The sequence below is a fragment of the Daphnia pulicaria genome, chromosome 1 (assembly GCF_021234035.1).
Source record: "Daphnia pulicaria isolate SC F1-1A chromosome 1, SC_F0-13Bv2, whole genome shotgun sequence".
NCBI classification, from domain to species: domain Eukaryota; kingdom Metazoa; phylum Arthropoda; class Branchiopoda; order Diplostraca; family Daphniidae; genus Daphnia; species Daphnia pulicaria.
In genome coordinates, this window is record NC_060913.1 from 17,401,328 (window position 1) to 17,421,820 (window position 20,493).

General features: G+C 36.9%; 2 non-coding genes across 2 annotated transcripts; both read left to right on the forward strand.

Moving 5' to 3' along the window:
* Positions 1 to 16,102: 16,102 nt before the first annotated feature.
* Positions 16,103 to 16,175, forward strand: Trnan-auu. Its single transcript has one exon. It is a non-coding gene; the product is annotated as a tRNA-Asn (tRNA).
* A 1,378-nt stretch (positions 16,176 to 17,553) lies between these two features.
* Positions 17,554 to 17,626, forward strand: Trnan-auu. The gene has a single exon. It is a non-coding gene; the product is annotated as a tRNA-Asn (tRNA).
* The last annotated feature ends 2,867 nt before the right edge of the window (positions 17,627 to 20,493 follow it).

A 20,493-nucleotide genomic window follows, 5' to 3' on the forward strand; every position in this document is an offset into this window, starting at 1 on the left:
GTAAGAGACCAGGACTCGTAGTATCGTTGAAAATCTCGTTGATATTTTTGTAAATTGTTCTTTGTGCTGTGGAACAGTTGGGAACTTTAAAATAAAAGTAATCAATTGTAAAACTGCTGTTGTGACGTCATGACCACTTTTGAGATTGTTGTCCTATGAAGCAGTTTTGTCGTCCTATGGCTTAGATGGCAAAGCGCCTGCCTAATAAGCAGGAGATCACGAGTTCGAGTTTCGTTGGGACCTGTAAGAAATGTCATCATAATCATCCCGTGTCTCTTAGAAATCAGAAAAGAACTGATAGAATCGATAAAATAATTTCTATTATAGCGCAGAATACCGTTAAATTGCTAGTTATAATGATTATTTTCTTGGTAGTCTAATTTTGACTGCCTACTCGGGCACAATTCCAAAGGTATTTTCCATGCTAAAATTTAAACAGCAAATCATAATAACTAATTGTGCAGCATGGATCTGCTCTTCCTAGTAAGAGACCAGGACTCGTAGTATCGTTGAAAATCTCGTTGATATTTTTGTAAATTGTTCTTTGTGCTGTGGAACAGTTGGGAACTTTAAAATAAAGGTAATCAATTGTAAAACTGCTGTTGTGACGTCATGACCACTTTTGAGATTGTTGTCCTATGAATCCGTTTTGTGGTCCTATGGCCTAGATGGCAAAGCGCCTGCCTAGTAAGCAGGAGATCACGAGTTCGAGTCTCGTTGGGACCTGTAAGAAATGTCATCATAATCATCCCGTATCTCTTAAAAATCAGAAAAAGAACTGATAGAATCGTTAAAATAAGTTCTATTATAGCGCAGAATACCGTTAAATTGCTAGTTATAATGATTATTTTCTTGGTAGTCTAATTTTGACTGCCTACTCGGGCACAATTCCATAGGTATTTTCCATGCTAAAATTTAAACACCAAATCATAATAACTAATTGTGCAGCATGGATCTGCTCTTCTTAGTAAGAGACCAGGACTCGTAGTATCGTTGAAAATCTCGTTGATATTTTTGTAAATTGTTCTTTGTGCTGTGGAACAGTTGGGAACTTTAAAATAAAGGTAATCAATTGTAAAACTGCTGTTGTGACGTCATGACCACTTTTGAGATTGTTGTCCTATGAAGCCGTTTTGTGGTTCTATGGCTTAGATGGCAAAGCGCCTGCCTAGTAAGCAGGAGATCACGAGTTCGAGTCTCGTTGGGACCTGTAAGAAATGTCATAATAATCATCCCGTTTCTCTTAGAATTCAGAAAAAGAACTGATAGAATCGTTAAAATAAGATCTATTTTAGCGCAGAATACCGTTAAATTGCTAGTTATAATGATTATTTTCTTGGTAGTCTAATTTTGACTGCCTACTCGGGCACAATTCCATAGGTATTTTCCATGCTAAAATTTAAACACCAAATCATAATAACTAATTGTGCAGCATGGATCTGCTCTTCCTAGTAAAGACCAGGACTCGTAGTATCGTTGAAAATCTCGTTGATATTTTTGTAAATTGTTCTTTGTGCTGTGGAACAGTTGGAAACTTTAAAATAAAGGTAATCAATTGTAAAACTGCTGTTGTGACGTCATGACCACTTTTGAGATTGTTGTCCTATGAGGCCGTTTTGTGGTCCTATGGCTTAGATGGCAAAGCGCCTGCCTAGTAAGCAGGAGATCACGAGTTCGAGTCTCGTTGGGACCTGTAAGGAATGTCATCATAATCATCCCGTGTCTCTTAGAATTCAGAAAAAGAACTGATAGAATCGTTTAAATAAGATCTATTTTAGCGCAGAATACCGTTAAATTGCTAGTTATAATGATTATTTTCTTGGTAGTCTAATTTTGACTGCCTACTCGGGCACAATTCCAAAGGTATTTTCCATGCTGAAATTTAAACACGAAACCATAATAACTAATTGTGCAGCATGGATCTGCTCTTCCTAGTAAGAGACCAGGACTCGTAGTATCGTTGAAAATCTCGTAGATTTTTTTGTAAATTGTTTTTATGCTGTGGAACAGTTGGGAACTTTAAAATAGAAGTAATCAATTGTAAAACTGCTGTTGTGACGTCATGACCAATTTTTATATTGTTGTCCTATGAAGCAGTTTTGTGGTCCTATGGCTTAGATGGCAAAGCGCCAACCTAGTAAGCAGGAGATCACGAGTTCGAGTCTCGTTGGGACCTGTAAGAAATGTCATCATAATCATCCCGTGTCTTAGTAATCAGAAAAAGAACTGATAGAATCGTTAAAATAATTTCTATTATAGCGCAGAATACCGTTAAATTGCTAGTTATAATGATTATTTTCTTGGTAGTCTAATTTTGACTGCCTACTCGGGCACAATTCCAAAGGTATTTTCCATGCTAAAATTTAAACACCAAATCATAATAACTAATTGTGCAGCATGGATCTGCTCTTCCTAGTAAGAGACCAGGACTCGTAGTATCGTTGAAAATCTCGTTGATATTTTTGTAAATTGTTCTTTGTGCTGTGGAACAGTTGGGAACTTTAAAATAAAGGTAATCAATTGTAAAACTGCTGTTGTGACGTCATGACCACTTTTGAGATTGTTGTCCTATGAAGCCGTTTTGTGGTCCTATGGCCTAGATGGCAAAGCGCCTGCCTAGTAAGCAGGAGATCACGAGTTCGAGTCTCGTTGGGACCTGTAAGAAATGTCATCATAATCATCCCGTATCTCTTAAAAATCAGAAAAAGAACTGATAGAATCGTTAAAATAAGTTCTATTATAGCGCAGAATACCGTTAAATTGCTAGTTATAATGATTATTTTCTTGGTAGTCTAATTTTGACTGCCTACTCGGGCACAATTCCATAGGTATTTTCCATGCTAAAATTTAAACACCAAATCATAATAACTAATTGTGCAGCATGGATCTGCTCTTCTTAGTAAGAGACCAGGACTCGTAGTATCGTTGAAAATCTCGTTGATATTTTTGTAAATTGTTCTTTGTGCTGTGGAACAGTTGGGAACTTTAAAATAAAAGTAATCAATTGTAAAACTGCTGTTGTGACGTCATGACCACTTTTGAGATTGTTGTCCTATGAAGCAGTTTTGTCGTCCTATGGCTTAGATGGCAAAGCGCCTGCCTAATAAGCAGGAGATCACGAGTTCGAGTTTCGTTGGGACCTGTAAGAAATGTCATCATAATCATCCCGTGTCTCTTAGAAATCAGAAAAGAACTGATAGAATCGATAAAATAATTTCTATTATAGCGCAGAATACCGTTAAATTGCTAGTTATAATGATTATTTTCTTGGTAGTCTAATTTTGACTGCCTACTCGGGCACAATTCCAAAGGTATTTTCCATGCTAAAATTTAAACAGCAAATCATAATAACTAATTGTGCAGCATGGATCTGCTCTTCCTAGTAAGAGACCAGGACTCGTAGTATCGTTGAAAATCTCGTTGATATTTTTGTAAATTGTTCTTTGTGCTGTGGAACAGTTGGGAACTTTAAAATAAAGGTAATCAATTGTAAAACTGCTGTTGTGACGTCATGACCACTTTTGAGATTGTTGTCCTATGAATCCGTTTTGTGGTCCTATGGCCTAGATGGCAAAGCGCCTGCCTAGTAAGCAGGAGATCACGAGTTCGAGTCTCGTTGGGACCTGTAAGAAATGTCATCATAATCATCCCGTATCTCTTAAAAATCAGAAAAAGAACTGATAGAATCGTTAAAATAAGTTCTATTATAGCGCAGAATACCGTTAAATTGCTAGTTATAATGATTATTTTCTTGGTAGTCTAATTTTGACTGCCTACTCGGGCACAATTCCATAGGTATTTTCCATGCTAAAATTTAAACACCAAATCATAATAACTAATTGTGCAGCATGGATCTGCTCTTCTTAGTAAGAGACCAGGACTCGTAGTATCGTTGAAAATCTCGTTGATATTTTTGTAAATTGTTCTTTGTGCTGTGGAACAGTTGGGAACTTTAAAATAAAGGTAATCAATTGTAAAACTGCTGTTGTGACGTCATGACCACTTTTGAGATTGTTGTCCTATGAAGCCGTTTTGTGGTTCTATGGCTTAGATGGCAAAGCGCCTGCCTAGTAAGCAGGAGATCACGAGTTCGAGTCTCGTTGGGACCTGTAAGAAATGTCATAATAATCATCCCGTTTCTCTTAGAATTCAGAAAAAGAACTGATAGAATCGTTAAAATAAGATCTATTTTAGCGCAGAATACCGTTAAATTGCTAGTTATAATGATTATTTTCTTGGTAGTCTAATTTTGACTGCCTACTCGGGCACAATTCCATAGGTATTTTCCATGCTAAAATTTAAACACCAAATCATAATAACTAATTGTGCAGCATGGATCTGCTCTTCCTAGTAAAGACCAGGACTCGTAGTATCGTTGAAAATCTCGTTGATATTTTTGTAAATTGTTCTTTGTGCTGTGGAACAGTTGGAAACTTTAAAATAAAGGTAATCAATTGTAAAACTGCTGTTGTGACGTCATGACCACTTTTGAGATTGTTGTCCTATGAGGCCGTTTTGTGGTCCTATGGCTTAGATGGCAAAGCGCCTGCCTAGTAAGCAGGAGATCACGAGTTCGAGTCTCGTTGGGACCTGTAAGGAATGTCATCATAATCATCCCGTGTCTCTTAGAATTCAGAAAAAGAACTGATAGAATCGTTTAAATAAGATCTATTTTAGCGCAGAATACCGTTAAATTGCTAGTTATAATGATTATTTTCTTGGTAGTCTAATTTTGACTGCCTACTCGGGCACAATTCCAAAGGTATTTTCCATGCTGAAATTTAAACACCAAATCATAATAACTAATTGTGCAGCATGGATCTGCTCTTCCTAGTAAGAGACCAGGACTCGTAGTATCGTTGAAAATCTCGTTGATTTTTTTGTAAATTGTTTTTGTGCTGTGGAACAGTTGGGAACTTTAAAATAGAAGTAATCAATTGTAAAACTGCTGTTGTGACGTCATGACCACTTTTTAAATTGTTGTCCTATGAAGCCGTTTTGTGGTCCTATGGCTTAGATGGCAAAGCGCCTGCCTAGTAAGCAGGTAATCACGAGTTCGAGTCTCATTGGGACCTGTAAGAAATGTCATCATAATCATCCCGTGTCTCTTAGAATTCAGAAAAAGAACTGATAGAATCGTTAAAATAAGATCTATTTTAGCGCAGAATACCGTTAAATTGCTAGTTATAATGATTATTTTCTTGGTAGTCTAATTTTGACTGCCTACTCGGGCACAATTCCATAGGTATTTTCCATGCTAAAATTTAAACACCAAATCATAATAACTAATTGTGCAGCATGGATCTGCTCTTCTTAGTAAGAGACCAGGACTCGTAGTATCGTTGAAAATCTCGTTGATATTTTTGTAAATTGTTCTTTGTGCTGTGGAACAGTTGGGAACTTTAAAATAAAAGTAATCAATTGTAAAACTGCTGTTGTGACGTCATGACCACTTTTGAGATTGTTGTCCTATGAAGCCGTTTTGTGGTCCTATGGCTTAGATGGCAAAGTGCCTGCCTAGTAAGCAGGAGATCACGAGTTCGAGTCTCGTTGGGACCTGTAAGAAATGTCATCATAATCATCCCGTGTCTCTTAGAATTCAGAAAACGAACTGATAGAATCGTTAAAATAAGTTCTATTTTAGCGCAGAATACCGTTAAATTGCTAGTTATTATGATTATTTTCTTGGTAGTCTAATTTTGATTGCCTACTCGGGCACAATTCCAAAGGTATTTTCCATGCTGAAATTTAAACACCAAATCATAATAACTAATTGTGCAGCATGGATCTGCTCTTCCTAGTAAGAGACCAGGACTCGTAGTATCGTTGAAAATCTCGTTGATTTTTTTGTAAATTGTTTGGAACAGTTGGGAACTTTAAAATAGAAGTAATCAATTGTAAAACTGCTGTTGTGACGTCATGACCACTTTTGAGATTGTTGTCCTATGAAGCAGTTTTGTCGTCCTATGGCTTAGATGGCAAAGCGCCTGCCTAATAAGCAGGAGATCACGAGTTCGAGTCTCGTTGGGACCTGTAAGAAATGTCATCATAATCATTCCGTGTCTCTTAGAAATCAGAAAAAGAACTGATAGAATCGTTAAAATAAGTTCTATTATAGCGCAGAATACCGTTAAATTGCTAGTTATAATGATTATTTTCTTGGTAGTCTAATTTTGACTGCCTACTCGGGCACAATTCCATAGGTATTTTCCATGCTAAAATTTAAACACCAAATCATAATAACTAATTGTGCAGCATGGATCTGCTCTTCTTAGTAAGAGACCAGGACTCGTAGTATCGTTGAAAATCTCGTTGATATTTTTGTAAATTGTTCTTTGTGCTGTGGAACAGTTGGGAACTTTAAAATAAAGGTAATCAATTGTAAAACTGCTGTTGTGACGTCATGACCACTTTTGAGATTGTTGTCCTATGAAGCCGTTTTGTGGTTCTATGGCTTAGATGGCAAAGCGCCTGCCTAGTAAGCAGGAGATCACGAGTTCGAGTCTCGTTGGGACCTGTAAGAAATGTCATAATAATCATCCCGTTTCTCTTAGAATTCAGAAAAAGAACTGATAGAATCGTTAAAATAAGATCTATTTTAGCGCAGAATACCGTTAAATTGCTAGTTATAATGATTATTTTCTTGGTAGTCTAATTTTGACTGCCTACTCGGGCACAATTCCATAGGTATTTTCCATGCTAAAATTTAAACACCAAATCATAATAACTAATTGTGCAGCATGGATCTGCTCTTCCTAGTAAAGACCAGGACTCGTAGTATCGTTGAAAATCTCGTTGATATTTTTGTAAATTGTTCTTTGTGCTGTGGAACAGTTGGAAACTTTAAAATAAAGGTAATCAATTGTAAAACTGCTGTTGTGACGTCATGACCACTTTTGAGATTGTTGTCCTATGAGGCCGTTTTGTGGTCCTATGGCTTAGATGGCAAAGCGCCTGCCTAGTAAGCAGGAGATCACGAGTTCGAGTCTCGTTGGGACCTGTAAGGAATGTCATCATAATCATCCCGTGTCTCTTAGAATTCAGAAAAAGAACTGATAGAATCGTTTAAATAAGATCTATTTTAGCGCAGAATACCGTTAAATTGCTAGTTATAATGATTATTTTCTTGGTAGTCTAATTTTGACTGCCTACTCGGGCACAATTCCAAAGGTATTTTCCATGCTGAAATTTAAACACCAAATCATAATAACTAATTGTGCAGCATGGATCTGCTCTTCCTAGTAAGAGACCAGGACTCGTAGTATCGTTGAAAATCTCGTTGATTTTTTTGTAAATTGTTTTTGTGCTGTGGAACAGTTGGGAACTTTAAAATAGAAGTAATCAATTGTAAAACTGCTGTTGTGACGTCATGACCACTTTTTAAATTGTTGTCCTATGAAGCCGTTTTGTGGTCCTATGGCTTAGATGGCAAAGCGCCTGCCTAGTAAGCAGGTAATCACGAGTTCGAGTCTCATTGGGACCTGTAAGAAATGTCATCATAATCATCCCGTGTCTCTTAGAATTCAGAAAAAGAACTGATAGAATCGTTAAAATAAGATCTATTTTAGCGCAGAATACCGTTAAATTGCTAGTTATAATGATTATTTTCTTGGTAGTCTAATTTTGACTGCCTACTCGGGCACAATTCCATAGGTATTTTCCATGCTAAAATTTAAACACCAAATCATAATAACTAATTGTGCAGCATGGATCTGCTCTTCTTAGTAAGAGACCAGGACTCGTAGTATCGTTGAAAATCTCGTTGATATTTTTGTAAATTGTTCTTTGTGCTGTGGAACAGTTGGGAACTTTAAAATAAAAGTAATCAATTGTAAAACTGCTGTTGTGACGTCATGACCACTTTTGAGATTGTTGTCCTATGAAGCCGTTTTGTGGTCCTATGGCTTAGATGGCAAAGTGCCTGCCTAGTAAGCAGGAGATCACGAGTTCGAGTCTCGTTGGGACCTGTAAGAAATGTCATCATAATCATCCCGTGTCTCTTAGAATTCAGAAAACGAACTGATAGAATCGTTAAAATAAGTTCTATTTTAGCGCAGAATACCGTTAAATTGCTAGTTATTATGATTATTTTCTTGGTAGTCTAATTTTGATTGCCTACTCGGGCACAATTCCAAAGGTATTTTCCATGCTGAAATTTAAACACCAAATCATAATAACTAATTGTGCAGCATGGATCTGCTCTTCCTAGTAAGAGACCAGGACTCGTAGTATCGTTGAAAATCTCGTTGATTTTTTTGTAAATTGTTTGGAACAGTTGGGAACTTTAAAATAGAAGTAATCAATTGTAAAACTGCTGTTGTGACGTCATGACCACTTTTGAGATTGTTGTCCTATGAAGCAGTTTTGTCGTCCTATGGCTTAGATGGCAAAGCGCCTGCCTAATAAGCAGGAGATCACGAGTTCGAGTCTCGTTGGGACCTGTAAGAAATGTCATCATAATCATTCCGTGTCTCTTAGAAATCAGAAAAAGAACTGATAGAATCGTTAAAATAAGTTCTATTATAGCGCAGAATACCGTTAAATTGCTAGTTATAATGATTATTTTCTTGGTAGTCTAATTTTGACTGCCTACTCGGGCACAATTCCATAGGTATTTTCCATGCTAAAATTTAAACACCAAATCATAATAACTAATTGTGCAGCATGGATCTGCTCTTCCTAGTAAGAGACCAGGACTCGTAGTATCGTTGAAAATCTCGTTGATATTTTTGTAAATTGTTCTTTGTGCTGTGGAACAGTTGGGAACTTTAAAATAAAGGTAATCAATTGTAAAACTGCTGTTGTGACGTCATGACCACTTTTGAGATTGTTGTCCTATGAAGCCGTTTTGTGGTTCTATGGCTTAGATGGCAAAGCGCCTGCCTAGTAAGCAGGAGATCACGAGTTCGAGTCTCGTTGGGACCTGTAAGAAATGTCATAATAATCATCCCATTTCTCTTAGAATTCAGAAAAAGAACTGATAGAATCGTTAAAATAAGATCTATTTTAGCGCAGAATACCGTTAAATTTCTAGTTATAATGATTATTTTCTTGGTAGTCTAATTTTGACTGCCTACTCGGGCACAATTCCATAGGTATTTTCCATGCTAAAATTTAAACACCAAATCATAATAACTAATTGTGCAGCATGGATCTGCTCTTCCTAGTAAAGACCAGGACTCGTAGTATCGTTGAAAATCTCGTTGATATTTTTGTAAATTGTTCTTTGTGCTGTGGAACAGTTGGAAACTTTAAAATAAAGGTAATCAATTGTAAAACTGCTGTTGTGACGTCATGACCACTTTTGAGATTGTTGTCCTATGAGGCCGTTTTGTGGTCCTATGGCTTAGATGGCAAAGCGCCTGCTTAGTAAGCAGGAGATCACGAGTTCGAGTCTCGTTGGGACCTGTAAGGAATGTCATCATAATCATCCCGTGTCTCTTAGAATTCAGAAAAAGAATTGATAGAATCGTTTAAATAAGATCTATTTTAGCGCAGAATACCGTTAAATTGCTAGTTATAATGATTATTTTCTTGGTAGTCTAATTTTGACTGCCTACTCGGGCACAATTCCAAAGGTATTTTCCATGCTGAAATTTAAACACCAAATCATAATAACTAATTGTGCAGCATGGATCTGCTCTTCCTAGTAAGAGACCAGGACTCGTAGTATCGTTGAAAATCTCGTTGATTTTTTTGTAAATTGTTTTTGTGCTGTGGAACAGTTGGGAACTTTAAAATAGAAGTAATCAATTGTAAAACTGCTGTTGTGACGTCATGACCACTTTTTAAATTGTTGTCCTATGAAGCCGTTTTGTGGTCCTATGGCTTAGATGGCAAAGCGCCTGCCTAGTAAGCAGGAAATCACGAGTTCGAGTCTCATTGGGACCTGTAAGAAATGTCATCATAATCATCCCGTGTCTCTTAGAATTCAGAAAAAGAACTGATAGAATCGTTAAAATAAGATCTATTTTAGCGCAGAATACCGTTAAATTGCTAGTTATAATGATTATTTTCTTGGTAGTCTAATTTTGACTGCCTACTCGGGCACAATTCCAAAGGTATTTTCCATGCTAAAATTTAAACACCAAATCATAATAACTAATTGTGCAGCATGGATCTGCTCTTCCTAGTAAGAGACCAGGACTCGTAGTATCGTTGAAAATCTCGTAGATATTTTTGTAAATTGTTCTTTGTGCTGTGGAACAGTTGGGAACTTTAAAATAAAGGTAATCAATTGTAAAACTGCTGTTGTGACGTCATGACCACTTTTCAGATTGTTGTCCTATGAAGCCGTTTTGTGGTCCTATGGCTTAGATGGCAAAGCGCCTGCCTAGTAAGCAGGAGATCACGAGTTCGAGTCTCGTTAGAACCTGTAAGAAATGTCATCATAATCATCCCGTGTCTCTTCGAATTCAGAAAAAGAACTGATAGAATCGTTTAAATAAGATCTATTTTAGCGCAGAATACCGTTAAATTGCTAGTTATAATGATTATTTTCTTGGTAGTCTAATTTTGACTGCCTACTCGGGCACAATTCCAAAGGTATTTTCCATGCTGAAATTTAAACACGAAACCATAATAAGTAATTGTGCAGCATGGATCTGCTCTTCCTAGTAAGAGACCAGGACTCGTAGTATCGTTGAAAATCTCGTAGATTTTTTTGTAAATTGTTTTTGTGCTGTGGAACAGTTGGGAACTTTAAAATAAAAGTAATCAATTGTAAAACTGCTGTTGTGACGTCATGACCACTTTTTATATTGTTGTCCTATGAAGCAGTTTTGTGGTCCTATGGCTTAGATGGCAAAGCGCCTGCCTAGTAAGCAGGAGATCACGAGTTCGAGTCTCGTTGGGACCTGTAAGAAATGTCATCATAATCATCCCGTTTCTCTTAGAATTCAGAAAAAGAACTGATAGAATCGTTAAAATAAGATCTATTTTAGCGCAGAATACCGTTAAATTGCTAGTTATAATGATTATTTTCTTGGTAGTCTAATTTTGACTGCCTACTCGGGCACAATTCCATAGGTATTTTCCATGCTAAAATTTAAACACCAAATCATAATAACTAATTGTGCAGCATGGATCTGCTCTTCCTAGTAAAGACCAGGACTCGTAGTATCGTTGAAAATCTCGTTGATATTTTTGTAAATTGTTCTTTGTGCTGTGGAACAGTTGGAAACTTTAAAATAAAGGTAATCAATTGTAAAACTGCTGTTGTGACGTCATGACCACTTTTGAGATTGTTGTCCTATGAGGCCGTTTTGTGGTCCTATGGCTTAGATGGCAAAGCGCCTGCCTAGTAAGCAGGAGATCACGAGTTCGAGTCTCGTTGGGACCTGTAAGGAATGTCATCATAATCATCCCGTGTCTCTTAGAATTCAGAAAAAGAACTGATAGAATCGTTTAAATAAGATCTATTTTAGCGCAGAATACCGTTAAATTGCTAGTTATAATGATTATTTTCTTGGTAGTCTAATTTTGACTGCCTACTCGGGCACAATTCCAAAGGTATTTTCCATGCTGAAATTTAAACACCAAATCATAATAACTAATTGTGCAGCATGGATCTGCTCTTCCTAGTAAGAGACCAGGACTCGTAGTATCGTTGAAAATCTCGTTGATTTTTTTGTAAATTGTTTTTGTGCTGTGGAACAGTTGGGAACTTTAAAATAGAAGTAATCAATTGTAAAACTGCTGTTGTGACGTCATGACCACTTTTTAAATTGTTGTCCTATGAAGCCGTTTTGTGGTCCTATGGCTTAGATGGCAAAGCGCCTGCCTAGTAAGCAGGTAATCACGAGTTCGAGTCTCATTGGGACCTGTAAGAAATGTCATCATAATCATCCCGGGTCTCTTAGAATTCAGAAAAAGAACTGATAGAATCGTTAAAATAAGATCTATTTTAGCGCAGAATACCGTTAAATTGCTAGTTATAATGATTATTTTCTTGGTAGTCTAATTTTGACTGCCTACTCGGGCACAATTCCATAGGTATTTTCCATGCTAAAATTTAAACACCAAATCATAATAACTAATTGTGCAGCATGGATCTGCTCTTCCTAGTAAGAGACCAGGACTCGTAGTATCGTTGAAAATCTCGTTGATATTTTTGTAAATTGTTCTTTGTGCTGTGGAACAGTTGGGAACTTTAAAATAAAGGTAATCAATTGTAAAACTGCTGTTGTGACGTCATGACCACTTTTGAGATTGTTGTCCTATGAAGCCGTTTTGTGGTTCTATGGCTTAGATGGCAAAGCGCCTGCCTAGTAAGCAGGAGATCACGAGTTCGAGTCTCGTTGGGACCTGTAAGAAATGTCATAATAATCATCCCATTTCTCTTAGAATTCAGAAAAAGAACTGATAGAATCGTTAAAATAAGATCTATTTTAGCGCAGAATACCGTTAAATTGCTAGTTATAATGATTATTTTCTTGGTAGTCTAATTTTGACTGCCTACTCGGGCACAATTCCATAGGTATTTTCCATGCTAAAATTTAAACACCAAATCATAATAACTAATTGTGCAGCATGGATCTGCTCTTCCTAGTAAAGACCAGGACTCGTAGTATCGTTGAAAATCTCGTTGATATTTTTGTAAATTGTTCTTTGTGCTGTGGAACAGTTGGAAACTTTAAAATAAAGGTAATCAATTGTAAAACTGCTGTTGTGACGTCATGACCACTTTTGAGATTGTTGTCCTATGAGGCCGTTTTGTGGTCCTATGGCTTAGATGGCAAAGCGCCTGCTTAGTAAGCAGGAGATCACGAGTTCGAGTCTCGTTGGGACCTGTAAGGAATGTCATCATAATCATCCCGTGTCTCTTAGAATTCAGAAAAAGAATTGATAGAATCGTTTAAATAAGATCTATTTTAGCGCAGAATACCGTTAAATTGCTAGTTATAATGATTATTTTCTTGGTAGTCTAATTTTGACTGCCTACTCGGGCACAATTCCAAAGGTATTTTCCATGCTGAAATTTAAACACCAAATCATAATAACTAATTGTGCAGCATGGATCTGCTCTTCCTAGTAAGAGACCAGGACTCGTAGTATCGTTGAAAATCTCGTTGATTTTTTTGTAAATTGTTTTTGTGCTGTGGAACAGTTGGGAACTTTAAAATAGAAGTAATCAATTGTAAAACTGCTGTTGTGACGTCATGACCACTTTTTAAATTGTTGTCCTATGAAGCCGTTTTGTGGTCCTATGGCTTAGATGGCAAAGCGCCTGCCTAGTAAGCAGGAAATCACGAGTTCGAGTCTCATTGGGACCTGTAAGAAATGTCATCATAATCATCCCGTGTCTCTTAGAATTCAGAAAAAGAACTGATAGAATCGTTAAAATAAGATCTATTTTAGCGCAGAATACCGTTAAATTGCTAGTTATAATGATTATTTTCTTGGTAGTCTAATTTTGACTGCCTACTCGGGCACAATTCCAAAGGTATTTTCCATGCTAAAATTTAAACACCAAATCATAATAACTAATTGTGCAGCATGGATCTGCTCTTCCTAGTAAGAGACCAGGACTCGTAGTATCGTTGAAAATCTCGTAGATATTTTTGTAAATTGTTCTTTGTGCTGTGGAACAGTTGGGAACTTTAAAATAAAGGTAATCAATTGTAAAACTGCTGTTGTGACGTCATGACCACTTTTGAGATTGTTGTCCTATGAAGCCGTTTTGTGGTCCTATGGCTTAGATGGCAAAGCGCCTGCCTAGTAAGCAGGAGATCACGAGTTCGAGTCTCGTTAGAACCTGTAAGAAATGTCATCATAATCATCCCGTGTCTCTTCGAATTCAGAAAAAGAACTGATAGAATCGTTTAAATAAGATCTATTTTAGCGCAGAATACCGTTAAATTGCTAGTTATAATGATTATTTTCTTGGTAGTCTAATTTTGACTGCCTACTCGGGCACAATTCCAAAGGTATTTTCCATGCTGAAATTTAAACACGAAACCATAATAAGTAATTGTGCAGCATGGATCTGCTCTTCCTAGTAAGAGACCAGGACTCGTAGTATCGTTGAAAATCTCGTAGATTTTTTTGTAAATTGTTTTTGTGCTGTGGAACAGTTGGGAACTTTAAAATAAAAGTAATCAATTGTAAAACTGCTGTTGTGACGTCATGACCACTTTTTATATTGTTGTCCTATGAAGCAGTTTTGTGGTCCTATGGCTTAGATGGCAAAGCGCCTGCCTAGTAAGCAGGAGATCACGAGTTCGAGTCTCGTTGGGACCTGTAAGAAATGTCATCATAATCATCCCGTTTCTCTTAGAATTCAGAAAAAGAACTGATAGAATCGTTAAAATAAGATCTATTTTAGCGCAGAATACCGTTAAATTGCTAGTTATAATGATTATTTTCTTGGTAGTCTAATTTTGACTGCCTACTCGGGCACAATTCCATAGGTATTTTCCATGCTAAAATTTAAACACCAAATCATAATAACTAATTGTGCAGCATGGATCTGCTCTTCCTAGTAAAGACCAGGACTCGTAGTATCGTTGAAAATCTCGTTGATATTTTTGTAAATTGTTCTTTGTGCTGTGGAACAGTTGGAAACTTTAAAATAAAGGTAATCAATTGTAAAACTGCTGTTGTGACGTCATGACCACTTTTGAGATTGTTGTCCTATGAGGCCGTTTTGTGGTCCTATGGCTTAGATGGCAAAGCGCCTGCCTAGTAAGCAGGAGATCACGAGTTCGAGTCTCGTTGGGACCTGTAAGGAATGTCATCATAATCATCCCGTGTCTCTTAGAATTCAGAAAAAGAACTGATAGAATCGTTTAAATAAGATCTATTTTAGCGCAGAATACCGTTAAATTGCTAGTTATAATGATTATTTTCTTGGTAGTCTAATTTTGACTGCCTACTCGGGCACAATTCCAAAGGTATTTTCCATGCTGAAATTTAAACACCAAATCATAATAACTAATTGTGCAGCATGGATCTGCTCTTCCTAGTAAGAGACCAGGACTCGTAGTATCGTTGAAAATCTCGTTGATTTTTTTGTAAATTGTTTTTGTGCTGTGGAACAGTTGGGAACTTTAAAATAGAAGTAATCAATTGTAAAACTGCTGTTGTGACGTCATGACCACTTTTTAAATTGTTGTCCTATGAAGCCGTTTTGTGGTCCTATGGCTTAGATGGCAAAGCGCCTGCCTAGTAAGCAGGAAATCACGAGTTCGAGTCTCATTGGGACCTGTAAGAAATGTCATCATAATCATCCCGTGTCTCTTAGAATTCAGAAAAAGAACTGATAGAATCGTTAAAATAAGATCTATTTTAGCGCAGAATACCGTTAAATTGCTAGTTATAATGATTATTTTCTTGGTAGTCTAATTTTGACTGCCTACTCGGGCACAATTCCAAAGGTATTTTCCATGCTAAAATTTAAACACCAAATCATAATAACTAATTGTGCAGCATGGATCTGCTCTTCCTAGTAAGAGACCAGGACTCGTAGTATCGTTGAAAATCTCGTAGATATTTTTGTAAATTGTTCTTTGTGCTGTGGAACAGTTGGGAACTTTAAAATAAAAGTAATCAATTGTAAAACTGCTGTTGTGACGTCATGACCACTTTTTATATTGTTGTCCTATGAAGCCGTTTTGTGGTCCTATGGCTTAGATGGCAAAGCGCCTGCCTAGTAAGCAGGAGATCACGAGTTCGAGTCTCGTTAGAACCTGTAAGAAATGTCATCATAATCATCCCGTGTCTCTTCGAATTCAGAAAAAGAACTGATAGAATCGTTTAAATAAGATCTATTTTAGCGCAGAATACCGTTAAATTGCTAGTTATAATGATTATTTTCTTGGTAGTCTAATTTTGACTGCCTACTCGGGCACAATTCCAAAGGTATTTTCCATGCTGAAATTTAAACACGAAACCATAATAAGTAATTGTGCAGCATGGATCTGCTCTTCTTAGTAAGAGACCAGGACTCGTAGTATCGTTGAAAATCTCGTTGATATTTTTGTAAATTGTTCTTTGTGCTGTGGAACAGTTGGGAACTTTAAAATAAAGGTAATCAATTGTAAAACTGCTGTTGTGACGTCATGACCACTTTTGAGATTGTTGTCCTATGAAGCCGTTTTGTGGTTCTATGGCTTAGATGGCAAAGCGCCTGCCTATTAAGCAGGAAATCACGAGTTCGAGTCTCGTTGGGACCTGTAAGGAATGTCATCATAATCATCCCGTGTCTATTAGAATTCAGAAAAAGAACTGATAGAATCGTTAAAATAAGATCTATTTTAGCGCAAAATACCGTTAAATTGCTAGTTATAATGATTATTTTCTTGGTAGTCTAATTTTGACTGCCTACTCGGGCACAATTCCAAAGGTATTTTCCATGCTGAAATTTAAACACGAAACCATAATAACTAATTGTGCAGCATGGATCTGCTCTTCCTAGTAAGAGACCAGGACTCGTAGTATCGTTGAAAATCTCGTAGATTTTTTTGTAAATTGTTTTTGTGCTGTGGAACAGTTGGGAACTTTAAAATAGAAGTAATCAATTGTAAAACTGCTGTTGTGACGTCATGACCACTTTTCAAATTGTTGTCCTATGAAGCCGTTTTGTGGTCCTATGGCTTAGATGGCAAAGCGCCTGCCTAGTAAGCAGGAGATCACGAGTTCGAGTCTCGTTGGGACCTGTATGAAATGTCATCATAATCATCCCGTGTCTCTTAGAAATCAGAAAAAGAACTGATAGAATCGTTAAAATAAGTTCTATTATAGCGCAGAATACCGTTAAATTGCTAGTTATAATGATTATTTTCTTGGTAGTCTAATTTTGACTGCCTACTCGGGCACAATTCCATAGGTATTTTCCATGCTAAAATTTAAACACCAAATCATAATAACTAATTGTGCAGCATGGATCTGCTCTTCCTAGTAAGAGACCAGGACTCGTAGTATCGTTGAAAATCTCGTAGATATTTTTGTAAATTGTTCTTTGTGCTGTGGAACAGTTGGGAACTTTAAAATAAAAGTAATCAATTGTAAAACTGCTGTTGTGACGTCATGACCACTTTTTATATTGTTGTCCTATGAAGCCGTTTTGTGGTCCTATGGCTTAGATGGCAAAGCGCCTGCCTAGTAAGCAGGAGATCACGAGTTCGAGTCTCGTTAGAACCTGTAAGAAATGTCATCATAATCATCCCGTGTCTCTTCGAATTCAGAAAAAGAACTGATAGAATCGTTTAAATAAGATCTATTTTAGCGCAGAATACCGTTAAATTGCTAGTTATAATGATTATTTTCTTGGTAGTCTAATTTTGACTGCCTACTCGGGCACAATTCCAAAGGTATTTTCCATGCTGAAATTTAAACACGAAACCATAATAAGTAATTGTGCAGCATGGATCTGCTCTTCTTAGTAAGAGACCAGGACTCGTAGTATCGTTGAAAATCTCGTTGATATTTTTGTAAATTGTTCTTTGTGCTGTGGAACAGTTGGGAACTTTAAAATAAAGGTAATCAATTGTAAAACTGCTGTTGTGACGTCATGACCACTTTTGAGATTGTTGTCCTATGAAGCCGTTTTGTGGTTCTATGGCTTAGATGGCAAAGCGCCTGCCTATTAAGCAGGAAATCACGAGTTCGAGTCTCGTTGGGACCTGTAAGGAATGTCATCATAATCATCCCGTGTCTATTAGAATTCAGAAAAAGAACTGATAGAATCGTTAAAATAAGATCTATTTTAGCGCAAAATACCGTTAAATTGCTAGTTATAATGATTATTTTCTTGGTAGTCTAATTTTGACTGCCTACTCGGGCACAATTCCAAAGGTATTTTCCATGCTGAAATTTAAACACGAAACCATAATAACTAATTGTGCAGCATGGATCTGCTCTTCCTAGTAAGAGACCAGGACTCGTAGTATCGTTGAAAATCTCGTAGATTTTTTTGTAAATTGTTTTTGTGCTGTGGAACAGTTGGGAACTTTAAAATAGAAGTAATCAATTGTAAAACTGCTGTTGTGACGTCATGACCACTTTTCAAATTGTTGTCCTATGAAGCCGTTTTGTGGTCCTATGGCTTAGATGGCAAAGCGCCTGCCTAGTAAGCAGGAGATCACGAGTTCGAGTCTCGTTGGGACCTGTATGAAATGTCATCATAATCATCCCGTGTCTCTTAGAAATCAGAAAAAGAACTGATAGAATCGTTAAAATAAGTTCTATTATAGCGCAGAATACCGTTAAATTGCTAGTTATAATGATTATTTTCTTGGTAGTCTAATTTTGACTGCCTACTCGGGCACAATTCCATAGGTATTTTCCATGCTAAAATTTAAACACCAAATCATAATAACTAATTGTGCAGCATGGATCTGCTCTTCCTAGTAAGAGACCAGGACTCGTAGTATCGTTGAAAATCTCGTAGATTTTTTTGTAAATTGTTTTTGTGCTGTGGAACAGTTGGGAACTTTAAAATAGAAGTAATCAATTGTAAAACTGCTGTTGTGACGTCATGACCACTTTTCAAATTGTTGTCCTATGAAGCCGTTTTGTGGTTCTATGGCTTAGATGGCAAAGCGCCTGCCTAGTAAGCAGGAGATCACGAGTTCGAGTCTCGTTGGGACCTGTATGAAATGTCATCATAATCATCCCGTGTCTCTTAGAAATCAGAAAAAGAACTGATAGAATCGTTAAAATAAGTTCTATTATAGCGCAGAATACCGTTAAATTGCTAGTTATAATGATTATTTTCTTGGTAGTCTAATTTTGACTGCCTACTCGGGCACAATTCCATAGGTATTTTCCATGCTAAAATTTAAACACCAAATCATAATAACTAATTGTGCAGCATGGATCTGCTCTTCCTAGTAAGAGACCAGGACTCGTAGTATCGTTGAAAATCTCGTTGATTTTTTTGTAAATTGTTCTTTGTGCTGTGGAACAGTTGGGAACTTTAAAATAAAGGTAATCAATTGTAAAACTGCTGTTGTGACGTCATGACCACTTTTGAGATTGTTGTCCTATGAAGCCGTTTTGTGGTCCTATGGCTTAGATGGCAAAGCGCCTGCCTAGTAAGCAGGAGATCACGAGTTCGAGTCTCGTTGGGACCTGTCAGAAATGTCATCATAATCATCCCGTGTCTCTTAGAAATCAGAAAAAGAACTGATAGAATCGTTAAAATAAGTTCTATTATAGCGCAGAATACCGTTAAATTGCTAGTTATAATGATTATTTTCTTGGTAGTCTAATTTTGACTGCCTACTCGGGCACAATTCCATAGGTATTTTCCATGCTAAAATTTAAACACGAAACCATAATAAGTAATTGTGCAGCATGGATCTGCTCTTCCTAGTAAGAGACCAGGACTCGTAGTATCGTTGAAAATCTCGTAGATTTTTTTGTAAATTGTTTTTGTGCTGTGGAACAGTTGGGAACTTTAAAATAAAAGTAATCAATTGTAAAACTGCTGTTGTGACGTCATGACCACTTTTTATATTGTTGTCCTATGAAGCAGTTTTGTGGTCCTATGGCTTAGATGGCAAAGCGCCTGCCTAGTAAGCAGGAGATCACGAGTTCGAGTCTCGTTGGGACCTGTAAGAAATGTCATCATAATCATCCCGTGTCTCTTAGAAATCAGAAAAAGAACTGATAGAATCGTTAAAATAAGTTCTAATATAGCGCAGAATACCGTTAAATTGCTAGTTATAATGATTATTTTCTTGGTAGTCTAATTTTGACTGCCTACTCGGGCACAATTCCATAGGTATTTTCCATGCTAAAATTTAAACACCAAATCATAATAACTAATTGTGCAGCATGGATCTGCTCTTCCTAGTAAGAGACCAGGAATCGTAGTATCGTTGAAAATCTCGTTGATATTTTTGTAAATTGTTCTTTGTGCTGTGGAACAGTTGGGAACTTTAAAATAAAGGTAATCAATTGTAAAACTGCTGTTGTGACGTCATGACCACTTTTGAGATTGTTGTCCTATGAAGCCGTTTTGTGGTTCTATGGCTTAGATGGCAAAGCGCCTGCCTAGTAAGCAGAAAATCACGAGTTCGAGTCTCGTTGGGACCTGTAAGGAATGTCATCATAATCATCCCGTGTCTATTAGAATTCAGAAAAAGAACTGATAGAATCGTTAAAATAAGATCTATTTTAGCGCAAAATACCGTTAAATTGCTAGTTATAATGATTATTTTCTTGGTAGTCTAATTTTGACTGCCTACTCGGGCACAATTCCAAAGGTATTTTCCATGCTGAAATTTAAACACGAAACCATAATAACTAATTGTGCAGCATGGATCTGCTCTTCCTAGTAAGAGACCAGGACTCGTAGTATCGTTGAAAATCTCGTAGATTTTTTTGTAAATTGTTTTTGTGCTGTGGAACAGTTGGGAACTTTAAAATAGAAGTAATCAATTGTAAAACTGCTGTTGTGACGTCATGACCACTTTTCAAATTGTTGTCCTATGAAGCCGTTTTGTGGTTCTATGGCTTAGATGGCAAAGCGCCTGCCTAGTAAGC